At 43.7% G+C, this 13,897-nt stretch overlaps 2 protein-coding genes across 3 annotated transcripts in view; both read right to left on the bottom strand.

Moving 5' to 3' along the window:
• The window catches only part of PRDM11 (PR/SET domain 11), a 405,666-nt gene that overhangs the window by 170,236 nt on the left and 221,533 nt on the right, over positions 1–13,897 (bottom strand). The window lies entirely within an intron of this gene.
• LOC142014649 (transmembrane protein 263-like) overlaps positions 1–13,897 on the bottom strand; it is a 348,901-nt gene that overhangs the window by 323,981 nt on the left and 11,023 nt on the right. The gene's annotated exons all lie outside the window — the stretch shown is intronic.

The following is a 13,897-nucleotide window of genomic DNA, read 5'->3' as shown; positions in this document are numbered from 1 at the left end:
TTGAGAACTTGGTCTCCCCCATGAAATCTTTACGGTATAAGGTAAAAGCATGTAATAGTCCAGATTTCATGGAAGGACACTAGGTTTCATGATTTCTGACATATTTTGCTTGGTGGGGTCTTACCTATGATTAGCATGTTAATAACCTCACATCACTATGCCATGGGCTGCCAGACTTAGCATGTACCCAGGTGGCAATCATTTATATTAAATACACAGAACAGTTTCCATAACACCACTCACTGTTCACACACACAACTGTAAAAAAATCAGTTTTAGATGTGAGATTTCCCATGATCTGTGCATGCCTGAATGCTTTTTTAGTGAAGGTCAAAGAAACAAAGACCCTCATTGTCCAATTTGTATTATCAGAATTAAAATTTAAATTAAAAATAACTACAATATTTTCTTTTATTTTTGGCACACCTCTACAGTAAAAATTAGTGAAATGTAAAGTGCAGTGTGGACAAGGGAACTGGGATCTTGTTTACTTTGAAAATAAAACAGGTTGGATTTAAACATTTCATTCATGAAAAATTATGTTCTGAATATACGCAGCTGCAAATTTACAGTGGCTCACTTAAACGAGGCACGCAGGTAACAGGCTTACCACTAGTCATGTCCAGTAAGCTTATACCCTATGGTAGTGAATTTTTTTCCCCTCAATTAAAAAGTTAAATGCTAGAATGTATAAATACCCAATGCTGTTGCATGATCTTTTCCATGTTCCAGTTTACTGGTTCTAAAACTAATCCTGCAGTGTTATGCATTCTATATACTCCCACTCACAATTCACAACAGACTGCAATTCTTCTTGTTGAACAGGTAGCTTAAATACTCAGCTGCTTAGCCATTGCTTTAATAAGACAGAAAGGAAAAGAAAATTGCACTTTATTACATCACAACTAATCTGTTTTAAAAACAGGCAAAATGGGCCACTCTGTCATATTAACATTATGTTTACAACCTTGACTTTTGCATTTTATGAGCTGCATGATTTTTTTGCTTGCGGTATTAATGCATTCACCAGCCCAATGTGTTATAATTAGTAACAGCAGTTAGGCAGCACCTTTCATCTTCAATTCAAAACACTATACAGGTTGAATCTCTCTCATCCAGCACCCTCAGGACCTGACTGGTGCAGGATGAGAGTAATTGCTGGATGACAGGAGGTCAATATTTTCTAGCACATTACTAACACTTCCACTGCTTACTGGGCTCTTGGAAGACATTTAGAAGTAATTTTTTCCACCAAAAGGAAAATTGAAAAGCAGTATTTTAAAGGGCTCAATGGTTTTGTTTAACCTTCTTGGAACAGAATGCTTTGTATTTTCAATTTTGAAACGACAACTTGTTTCAATGTCCTATTACGTAATATCCAATAAAAAGTCTAAAACTGGAACAAAATATTTTTTGTTAAAGAAGAAATGTTGCAATCAACTCAAACATTTTTGCTGGAATTTCAATTGACAGGCATTTTGAAATATTTGTTTTTATCACGTTTCAAACGGAAGAGCTTTTAAAAAGAATCAAGACCTTTTGAATTAAACCAAGAAATCTAGGTCACATCCTGCTCAAATATCAACCCCCTGCCTACTCGTTAGCTGATCTCCAAGCCAGACTGATAAAAAATAGCCAGGGCAAATATCAGTGATTTGTTATGCATCTATATTTGACTCCTCAGTCAAGACTGACAATGATTAATGTCACGTATGAAAAAAGAATGTAGACTGTTAAAGCTGAATTGGGATTAAATCATTAAAACTCTGACAACTACTTGCTATTGAGAGATTAATAGTTAAAAAGCACATTTAACGTTCTCAAAATTGTTATAAGAATTATTGTTTAATAAGATTATACAACATTTCTTTGCCTTTCTAGGTTAACATGCACATCACTTTTGGAAGTCATTTGCTGGATTCACTGTAAAGCTCTACTGCTTCTGGCTTGGTAATGTATCTGTCAGCATCTAATAACAAGTTGACCCCACGTGTCCCGCAATTCCATAATCCACAGGCGTTTTCTTTGATTGTTGCAGCTGTCTTGAAGCAACTGTTTTACAATTAAACTTTAAATTAAGTTTTATTTGGATTATGGTTGTTGATCTTTTTCTCATTCTTGAATGAATAGCCAGGACAGACTTTAACTAGGTTTGAGCTTCTACCTCTTCTCAGGTAAATTAGAGCAGCACCACCTTCATAGCTGTGTGTAATAGGGTGGCCAGACAGCAAGAGTCAAAAAAAAATTGGCCAGAGAGTGGGGTGGGAGGTAATAAATACTTACGTAAAGACACAGCCTCAAATATCAGGACTGTCCCTATAAAAATCAGGAGATCTGGTCACCGTAATGTGCAGTGACCTAAATCATGTGGGTACAGATCTGAAACACCACACAAGACTGCTGGGTCCAATCGCTCTTGCTTAGCTCTAGAAGTATTGCAAATGCAGCCCTTGCTAGTTGCCCTGAATCACCCCCTCTGCCTGATCATGCAACACCATCTACAGACATCCAACTAATCTGCTTTGGAAGAGAAACTGCTGGGCTCTGAGGAAAAAGCATCTATACCTCCACTTCTACAGGTAACATTTAAAACACACTTTAGTAGGAGCAACGGAATCTATGCAACTACCGTTAGTTTTTTCAATACAATTTGTAAGGGCAACAGTGCAGCTCTAGTTAAGACTCTGTTCCCATTGTTTCACATGCCTTTATTCTAAGGGCTTGTCTAAATTTACTGTGCCACTGTAAAAACAATGAGAAGTCCTGTGGCACCTTTAACAGACATTTTGGAGCATAAGATTTCGCAGACAAAGACCCACTTCATCAGGTGCAATGTAGTGGAGATTACAGAGGCAGGTCTAACTATACAGGCTCATGAAAAGTAGGGCATCCTAATCAAGAGGAAGTCCAGATTTGACAAGGTCAGTTCAGTCAGGGAGGATGTGTCCCTCTTTCACCAGCCAATGTAGAGGTCTGAACACCAAGAGAGGAGAAACTGCTTCTGTAGTTGTCCAGCCATTCTCGATCTCTGTTTGATCCTTCGTTGATGGTATCAAATTTGCAAATTAATTGAAGCTCTGAAGTTTTTCTTTGGAATCTGTTTTTGAAGATTTTGTTGCAGGATGGCTACTTTTAAATCTGTTACTGAGTTTTCCAGGGAGACTGAAGTTTTCCCCTACAGATCTTTGTACGTTACCATTCCTGATATCTGATTTGTCTCTTTTACGTAGAGACTGTCCAGTTAGGCCAATGCACATGGCAAAGGGGCACTGCTGGCACATGTGGGCATATATTACATTAGTACGTGTGCAGATCTGATGGTGTGGTTGACATGGTTAGGTGCTGTGATGGTGTCACTGGTGTAGATATGTGAGCAAAGTTGGCACTGAGGTTTGTTGTAGGGATTGGTTCCTGAGTTAGTGTTGCGTGGTCTATAGTTGATGGTGTGTAACTCCTCTCTTGGTGTTCACACCTCCACACCAGCTGCTGGAAGTGAGCCACATCCTCCCTGACTGAATTGACCTTGTCAGCTCCAGCCTTCTTCTTGATTGGGACTCCCTACTTTTCATGAGCCTGTATAATTAGACCTGCCTCTGGAATCACCGCTACTACATTGCACCTGAGGAAGTGGGTCTTTGCCCACAAAAGCTTATGCTCCGAAACATCTGTTAGCCTGTAAGACACCACAGCAGTTCTCGTTGTTTTTGTGGATACAGACTAACACGGCTACCCCTCTGATACTTGTGCCACTGTAGCACTTAATGAAGATGGTACTTATGTTGATGAGAGAGGTTATCCCCTCATGAAGGTACTCCAACTTCCCAAGAAGTGGCAGCTATGTCAAAGGGAGAAGGCCTCCCACAGACATAGTATTGTCTGCACACACAGTTTGGTTGATATAACTGTTGCTCATGGGTATGAATTTTCCACGCTCGAGCAACATAGTTATATCGACAAGTTCATAGTGTAGACCAGAGCTAAAGTGCATAATTATTGATTATTTTAAGAAGTGGAATGATTGATTTGCGCCCACGTTTTATGTGATGCTCATATTACACCTACCCAGATAGATTATCAATATGCTAGTAATCAACCTGGAATGTAAAGGCCATGTTTACACTAGCACCCCCTTTTGAAAAGGGGATGCTAATGAGACACATTGGGATATGCCAATGAGGTGCTGCAATGAATATGCAGGGCACCATTTGCATAATGGTGGCCGGGGCACTTCGAAAGTGCCACTTCGATCGCGTGTGGCTCATCTACACGGAGTCCTTTTTGAAAGGACCCCGTATACTTTGAAATCCCCTTTTTCCTATAACCAAATAGGAATAGGGATTTCGAAGTGTACAGGGTCCTTTTGAAAAAGACCTCATTTAGACAAGCTGCGTGAGATTGAAAGCGGCACTTTCGAAGTGCCACATCTGCCATTATGCTAATGAGGTGGTGCATATTCATTGCAGTGCCTCATTAGCATATCCTAAAGTGTCTCATTAGCATCCTCCTTTCAAAAGGGGGGGGCTAGTGTAGACACCCAAAGAGTTACTGTCAAAATTGAAGGTTGTTAGGCCCCATACTTGTCTAAAACTAAATTATGCACCCAGATATTTTGATAATGTGCATTACATAAAAGTGTGTAATAAATAAATATTGCTTTGCTTTCCACGAGATGCAAAACAAAGGAAGAAATTATGTGTACTTATTTTATAATATTTATACACAACATTAACACTAGCAAGAGGATGTTGTGATCAAATGCACCCTTATATTTCCACCTCACATTCTATTGTAATAATCTTTGTACAAAACATGCCATGTGAAGTATTAGGTGAAAACTGGTAACTTACTGGTCATTGATCTAATATTATGGTGAAATGTATACATGAACTCTAGGTGTAAATCTGTGTGTTAAAGGCACATGTTCAACCTCACGTAGCCCTTATTAGGTAATACTGATTAAGCAAGCCTGTCTTAAACAAAGGGATGTGTCAAAACAAAAAGCAGTCAAGTAGCACTTTAAAGACTAGCAAAAGAGTATTTAAAGTGCTACTTGACTGCTTTTTGTTTTGATATTATATAGACTAGCACGGCTTCCTCTCTATTACTATTCAACGTGAAAGGGATGTGTGTTTATCTCAGTTTGCAAATAAGCTGTAAACAGTATTCTCAGACATCAAGAGGGAGAAAAAAAAGAAAAAAAAGTTTGATTTCTGGAACACGCATGTGAAAAGTAACAGCATGAAGCCTTCTTGCTCCCAAACTGAAGTGACTTTTAATGCAGGAAAATTCTTTCCTACGAGCGACTGAACAATAAAATTGAGGTGCTAAAACACCCCAAGTTCTCTCTTCCTACACATCTCTCTCTTTCCCCCTAAGACAAAAGAAACAATTGTTGGATATTGGGAACAGATTCTGGCCTGAGTATTTGATCAGCAATATACAGGTTGAACCTCTCTAGTCTGGCAATCTGTCACCAGGCAACATCCATAATCGGGTGTGATTTTAGTTAGCCAGATGACCACTTGTCATGGGTGCTACCAAGTTTCCCATAAAGCTTGTTTATAGCCACCAGTCCTGGCTCCCAGTGTTCTGTGCTGTTATTTAGCTCTAATTTACCCCAACTGTCTTCTAAGAGCCCAGTAAGCAGTGGAAGTGTTAATGCTGCTAGACAATATTGACAGGAGTGTGGTTCAGCAAATTCTCTCGTTCAGAACCAGTGAGCTCCTGAGAATGCCAGATTAGAGAGGTTCAACCTGTACTCAAAACCTGTAGTAAAAATTTTATCTTAAACCAGAACTAGCTTCTTGGAAGCTTTTTTTTTGTTATTTTTCGTATAATTATTTCTGATTTTCATTGCCTTAAAACTTGTGCTCAATTAAAATCACATCTCTTTGTACTTAGATAAACTTATTTTATTCTTTAATCAAAACTAAACTAGTGTTGTGAATTGTGTGGGTAATTCCATTTAAAGTGGCAGGCTGTTGTATCTTGAGCCCCTTTAAGCACTGATCTCAGCCTGCAAGCCACTTGTGGCCGAATCAGCACATGTGAGCAACCCATGTGACATCCTGAGGGTCAGTCAAGCAGTATATATTGCATGGATGTGGCCACCAACTACACAGAGAGCTGCATGTGCAGCACACAATCATAATTAAGTTAACAAGTGCTGTTTTAGAGGGAGCAACAGACTTCAAATGTGTCAGGATTGTTTAGACAGGGACTAGACAGTGCAGAAATAATGTTTTTGGGGAAAAAATCCAGGATTTAGAGTGTGTTGGTTCACTTATAGTGTAAGCACCAGAGCAGCTAGAAACGTGAACGTGGCTGATGTTTGCTAACAGGCTGCTGAGGTCAGAATTGCCGGACCAGGGCTGTGGCTTCACACCTATACTCAGGATGTGACCTGCATGCTGTTTGTGAGGAGCCCACATTGGGAGCCAAAGCGACACCCACATTGTGAGTTACACCATGATGCAGGGCAGTTGGTGACCCAGCCCCTCACTGATCTGGACTGCATCCTAGAATGACATGGATGTACAGAACTGTAGTAATACTTGTTCTCAGGGAAAGACATCATTGGGACAGAACTGACACTACCACCTGGTACTGGAAGATATCAATAATTTGATTAGCAACTAACACGTTGCAAGTCACATTTCCAGACAACTAAATTTGAGTCAATGCAGCTAAAGATAACCCCAAAATAAAAGGCTGCAGGTGCAGATTCTGTGGCAGAACTGCCCATCCCAGGGAATTTTTAGCCAACTGCAGAAGTAAAAGTCCTTCCTCATAGCAGAAAAGCACTGCAGCAGTTAAGTCAGCATCACACATGTCCCATATTAAAGGCTACACACCTGCTCTATAAGCATAATATGGTTCTTTTGATGTGAAGTGTTGCATGCAAACGTGTAGGTTATTTCCATATAATGCATAAGGCATAGTCCCAAGTAATTAGGAGCAAAAGCTCTGGTATTTGGTTTTCCACACTATTTTAGCGGAATTAGAAATAGGATGGAGAGCACTTGAGAAAACAACTCGAACAGTTAATCACAAACCCAATGGGGAGTCTCACTAGAAGTTGCTGCAGGAGCCTATTGCTCTGTATCCTGAGTGCACTGCACATCCATTGACTTCAAAGAGCAGCTCTGACTTGAGGACTGCTGGTCTCTGAATAATAAATTGGCAGCTCACAGCTGCCTTCGCAGTGAAGCATCCTCCTCACAGATCTCAGCTGGCCTGGCACCCTTTTGTGTTTCAGGGTATACAATCTGTTGACATTCTCAAGAGAAGCCAAGAGTAAAACGAAACAAGAGGCCAACTACTGATTGCTGCATAAATATACAACTGGCTCTGATTACACAATATGTTTTCTCCTGAGCCACTGAATGCACCACTGAATGCAATTTAGCACAGGTTCTCTGTGTTATTTTCAGCTTATTTTTATAAAATGTGGTTCACTGGCTGAGCCAATGAGTGGGAGAAGGAAGAAACATCTCTGGAGACTGAGTTATAATTGAAACCAAATGATTCAACCTTGGTATTATGACAGTGCAACTAGTGATGCCTATGATCAAGTTTGCCCAACACTATCACAAGGACTTGTTTTCAGTTACTTTGGAAAACTAACTGAAATTTCCCATGCTAGATATCTGTCTCAAATGGACTTTTTTTGGGGCGGGGCGGGTAGGTAAATCAGCAAAAATGATTCATCCTTTCCTTGAGTAAGAATTGGGCTCAATGATTTGCCTATATATATGCCTTACAACCATTTTTACTGAAAAGCTCCAGGAACAGGAACCGGTGGCTACATCTACATGACAGTGATCTTTCAAAAGATCTCTTCTGGAACATCTTCTTTCAAATGAGCATGTCCACTTACCAAAAAAAAAAAAAACAAACCACCAGATCAAAAGAGCAATCTGCTCTTTCGAAAGAGAGTGCCCACACAGCCCCCACACTTGCGAAAGAACAGGCCAGGGATTGAAAAATCCAGCACCGTAAGGACTGCTTTTTCACAAAAAGGCCCCCGGAGCATCTACGCATGCTTTTTTTCCCCCAAAAAGAGTCTTTCAGAAAAATGTGCTCTTCCTCATTTGGGAGAGGAAAAGGGCCTCCAGAACAAGCACCACATTCTTTCAAAAGAAATTCAAAGATCATATTTTGTGTGTGGATGCTCTGCTTGTTCTTTCAGAAGAGGGCCTGATTTTCCAAAAGGACTTGCTAGTTTAGACAAGGCCAGTGACACAGGGAAAGGTAGGAGAGAATTCCTAAAGGCCAAATTCAGGACTGCAAGGTAAGAGATTAAAGTCCAGGTTGTCCATGGCAGGAAGCGGAGAGAAACAATCATTGAAAAAGACACACAAAGGCAGGCAACTAGTGACAAATTTGAGAAATGTTTGTATAAGAATGCAAGAAATCAAAATACTAAGATGGATGAACTTCAATGCTTGGTATTAAATAAGACTATGGTTATAAATAGATAGCACAGAAAATTGGTGGAATGATGGTAAAGGAACATGGTAATGCCAAGGTACAAAATATATAGGAATAATATTGTAGGTCAGGGATGGGCAACCTAGACTATTGAGTAGGCCACAGTAATGGCTCTCCATCTCAGTGGCCTGCAAGACTGATGTAACCAAGGTGGGGCAGGGGGTTGGGAGTGCAGAGGTGCAGTGTCCAGATGGCATTTATTTCAAGCAGTTCATGGAAGCAGCTGCATCTCTCCAGTCCAGCTCCTGCATGGAGATATGACCAGGCAGCTCTACACACCCCCATTGGCTGTGGTTCCCGGAGAATGGGAGGTGCAGAGCCAGCATTTCTAATGAGGGCAGCATGCAGACACCCTCCCACCCCTTGCTGCCCCTATGTGTAGGAGCCAGAGAAGGAACATGTAGCTGCTTCTGGGAATCACACAGAACAGCAGCAGGTAAAGAGCCTGCCTTAGCTCTGCTACACTGCTGACCAGACTTTCAACAGCCTGGCTACCGTCCCTGACCAAAGCCACCAGGGTCCCTTTTCAACTTGGTGTTCTGGTCAAAAACTGAACACCTGGCAAGCCCACCATACAACTGTACAACCCCTCTGGATCCTCTTTGAGACAGCAAAGGTTGCAGATGTAAATATCTGCACCATGAAATTGACTATTTTTCAGATCCTATGACCATGAAATTGACCAAAAGTGACCATCAATTTGGTATAACACAGGCCATAGAACTTCCCCAGAACAACTTCTACAGCACAATTGCTAGTGTTGCTACCTTTATAACTTTTAGAGCAACAGGAGTATTGGAGACCCAAATACAAATTCCCGACTTGGACAACTGAACTTTAACTTAGGGTCTCTGCCCTTTCACTTGAACATCCTACCCACCAAGCTTTTAGGCTATGGTTACACTGACCCAAACCACCAATAGCAGTATGCAAATGGATGGTCTCAAAAATGCAAATGGCTGCTCATTTGCATCTTCAATCCCTGGCAGACACTACTGCCAGCACAAAAAAAAGCTGTGTAAACATGATTCTGCCAGCAAAATGCTCCCTTTGTTGGCAGCCTCTTATGGCTGATTTTTTCCAGGCATAAGAGGCTGCTGACAAAGAGAGGGTTTTGCCGGCAGAACCACATTTACACAGCGTTTTTTGTGCCGGCAGCAGCTTCTGCCAGTGAGCTAATATGCAAATGACTGTCCATTTGCATACTGCTTGGGTCAGCATAACCATAGCCTTTAGGGTATTCTGGGCGGAACTTTTTCAGCATTTCCTGTTCAATCTGTTCCACTTTCTGTGAAATATGTAAATATTCATTTGGGGAGGGAAGGAGGATCACAAATGCAATTCTACAGTCTTGTCTTTATTAGGTCTCCAGTTCAGCAGTGAAAGTAACTTAAACTTCCTAACTGGAACAAATCATTGTGTGTGTACTTTGTTCTTAAAAATGGGTTACAAAAGGTACGGTTTGACATTATTTATTAAGGTCTGCCTTGTATTCACATGCATTGCAGCTCTTGAAGTATTGATTTTTAACTGAATTTGAAAAACTGGCTTTTCATGCTATTTTGGTTGCAGGACCTTGGCCCAGACCATAGTGCTGGCACCCGTCCTCCCTGTCAGCCACGTGGAGCAGCCCGGCAGAGGAACCTGGAGCTCCAGTTGCGCAGCTGCCAGAGTAGCAGCGGTGGTGGCCAGAGCTCCAGTCTCTTGGGCAACTGTCCCTTTTGCCTCCATCTGTCAGCAGGCCTGCCCCTTCCTCTATCACTTGTTCTGCTCACCCTCATCCATTTTCACTGGAGTGGTTCAGGGGTTTTAGAGGGGGTGAGGGCTCTGGCTGGGGATGAGTGATTTGGGGTGTGAGAGTGCGTTCCAGGCTGGAATTGAGGGGCTCATAGGGCAGGAGGGGAATCAGGGTTGGGATGCAGGTTCTAAATGGAATGTGATGGCTCCAGAAAAGGTGGTGAGAGCTTTGGAATGGGGCTGGAGAATGAGGGATTTGGGGTGTAAGAGGGCGATCCAGTCTGGGATCAAAGGGTTTGGAGATGGATCAGGCCTGGGGGGTTGGGTGCAGGGCAGGGGCTCAAGCATGTAGGCTCTAGGCATTGCTTACCTCAAGTAGCTCCTGAAAGCAGCAGCATGTTCCCCCTTTGGCTCCTATGGGAAGCTGTGGACATGCGGCTGCATACACTGCCCTATCAGCAGGTGCCTTCCCTGTATTTCTCATTAGCTGTGGCTCCCAGCGACAGGGAGATGCATAATGGTCAAGAGCCCCACTGTACTGCCACTTGGATGGAATAAATCCACTTAAAAAGCAACCTACCAAATTAAGAGTTCAGATTTGGAGTCCAAACTCCCAGGTAATGTCTTTGCAAAAGTCTTTGCTTAATTTTGATGCCTTTAGGAATAAGCATCCAGCCATGAGAAACCGCAGTGCTTTTTGTGTGACAAATAAAGCAGTCCATACTGTTGTCTGTGGTGCTAATGAGCCCCATTTCAGGGGGGGGTGACTTTGATAAGACTAGTAGTAGCAGGCATCCTTCAGTCTGCATAGACTATGGATCGCACCCTTTATAGTTTCAATTGAGGACTTCATTTACAGCACCTACTGTGACTATGAAGACCCACACGAGAGTAACAGTCCTTGCTGCATCTCTTGCAGATGTGGTGGGTGTCTGGCAAGTCCTTAGTGTGCTTTCTGTGCGCTTGCTTCTCCTCTGCTAGCTGTCCGATCCTCATCTCGCCCTTCTGAAGGCCCTTGTGTAACCCCTGCCTCCATCTGCTGCGGTTGTCTGCTAGTTCTTCCCAGTTGTCCAGCTCGATGTCTACCTCTCTGAGGTCTCTCTTGCAGACATCTTTGTAGCGCAACTGGGGGCGTCCAGGAGGTCTTTAGCCAGAGGCTAGCTCACCATACAGGATGTCTTTTGGAATCCTTCCATCATTCATCCTCTGGATGTGGCCAAGCCAGCGGAGCCGACGCTGCCTGAGGAGGGTGTGCATGGTTGGGATTCCAGCTTGCTCAAGGACGGCAGTGTTGGTCGCTCTGTCCTTCCATGATATTCCAAGGATGCGCCTGAGGCAGCGCAAGTGGAAGACGTTCAGCCTCTTTTCCTGGCGGGCATACAGGGTCCAAGTCTCGCTGCCATTAAGGAGGGTGCTGAGGATGCAGGCTCTGTAGACTTGCATTTTGGTGTGAGCGTACAGCTTGTTGTTATTCCACACTCTCTTGCTGAGTCTGGACAGAGTTGTGGCCGCTTTTCCGATCCTCCTATTTAGCTCAGTGTCCAACGACAGGGTGTCAGTGATGGTGGACCCAAGGTAAATGAACTCGTGGACGACCTCTAACGTATAGTTGTCAATGCTGATTGATGGGGATTCAGCAACATCCTGACCGAGTATATTTGTCTTCTTTAGGCTGATGGTAAGCCCAAAGTCCTTGCACGTGTTGGAGAACTGATCCAGCAGTTTTTGAAGCTGGTCTTCTGTGTGAGACACTACAGCAGCATCGTCTGCGAACAGCATGTCTCTGATGAGGACTTTCCACACCTTAGACTTAGCTTTCAGCCTTGCAAGATTAAAGAGTTTCCCATCAGATCTTGTGTGCAGCAAGATGCCCTCTGTTGAAGATCCAAAGGCATGCTTCAGGAGGAGTGCGAAGAAGATCCCGAACAATGTCAGAGCAAGCACGCATCCTTGTTTGACGCCGCTCCTGATTCTGAAAGTATCCGATAATGCGCCATCATATTGGATGGTTCCTCTCGTGTCTTCGTGGAACGACTGGATCATCTTGAGTAACTGTGGAGGACAGCCTATCTTGTGGAGCAGTTTGAACAGACCATCCCTGCTGACCAAGTCAAAGGCTTTGGTCAGGTCGATGACGGCTACGTAGAGTGGCTTCCTCTGCTCCCTGCACTTCTCCTGCAGCTGCCTTAGAGAGAAGACCATGTCAACAGTAGACCTCTCTGCACGGAATCCGCACTGTGATTTGGGGTACACCCTCTCAGCAATCTTCTGGAGTCTGCCCAGGATGACACAAGCGAACAGTTTACCAGTGACGCTTAGGAGGCAGATTCCACGGTAGTTGTTGCAGTCACTTCTGTTTCCTTTGTTCTTATACAATGTTACAATGTTAGCATCACGCATATCCTGTGGAACCTCATCCTCTTTCCAGCACAGGCAGAGTAGCTCATGTAGGGGTTCCAGGAGTGTGTCCGCGGCACACTTGATTACCTCTGGTGGTATACCATCCTGGCCAGGGGCCTTTCCTGCTGCAATGCTGTCGATGGCTCTCTTCAGTTCATCCACAGTGGGTTCCTGATCCAGTTTGTCCATTACTGGTAGGAGCTCGACGGCATCAAGGGCTGCGTCAACCACAACGTTCTCGCGTGAGTACAGCTCGGAGTAGTGCTCAACCCAGCGCTCCATCTGTTTGGCTTTGTCAGCGATGCCTTCACTAGATTTGGATTTCAGAGGTGCCATCTTGTTCTGGGTGGGTCCTAATGCCTTCTTCATACCCTCGTACATTCCTCTGAGATTACCAAAGTCAGCACAGGTCTGGATGCTGCTGCATAGCTGGAGTCAGTGGTTGTTGGCACAGCACCTGGCTGTCTGCTGTACTGTTCTTCTGGCCACTCTAAGTGCTTGCTGGGTACTCTGGCTCAGTGAGCGTTTGTACTCCAGGAGTGCAGCGCGCTTCTTTTCAATGACTGGCATAGAGAACGAGTGCCAGGGGTTGCCTTTGATGGTGGGAGAGATCCTCGCATCTCATTGGACAGTCACCGCCCGCCTCAAGCTGGGCAGCCCCCAGCTAATAGGGTACTGTCCCGCCACAGTTCACCTGCCTCGCTGGGTGCGTGAGGCTTAAGGTTCCTGAACCTGACAAGTGACTGAAATTTGGGCACCAGGCAAACCAATAAGAAAATCAACAAGAAATGAGAAACATCAACAATTTAAGCTTGCTTGCTGGAATGTGCGGACCATGCTGACCGGCTTGACTGAAGATCTTCAGGCCATCAGTGACACCCAAAAGACCGCTGCCATCAACGAGGAACTGAAGAGGCTCCGAGTTGATATCGCTGCACTGCAAGAGACGCGACTCGCAGATTCAGGATCTCTAAAGGAAAAGGACTACACCTTTTTCTGGCAGGGTAAAGCTCAAGAAGAACCCAGAGAGCATGGTGTTGGCTTTGCTGTCAGAAACACCCTTCTACAAATGGTGAAATTAGTCATGGGTGGATCAGAAAGACTTCTTCGGATCACGCTTCAAACTTGTGCCAGTCCCGTCCACCTGATCAGTGCTTATGCCCCAACCCTGTACATCACACCAGAAGTAAAAGACAAGTTCTATGATGTGCTTAGTGCTGCTGTAGCGCAAATACCTGCTCGTGAACAACTGTACATCTTGGGTGAC

The sequence above is a fragment of the Carettochelys insculpta genome, chromosome 6 (genome assembly GCF_033958435.1).
Source record: "Carettochelys insculpta isolate YL-2023 chromosome 6, ASM3395843v1, whole genome shotgun sequence".
Classification (NCBI taxonomy): Eukaryota; Metazoa; Chordata; order Testudines; family Carettochelyidae; genus Carettochelys; species Carettochelys insculpta.
The sequence above is the reverse complement of the archived record's forward strand: the minus strand, read 5'-3'. Positions and strand labels throughout refer to the sequence as shown.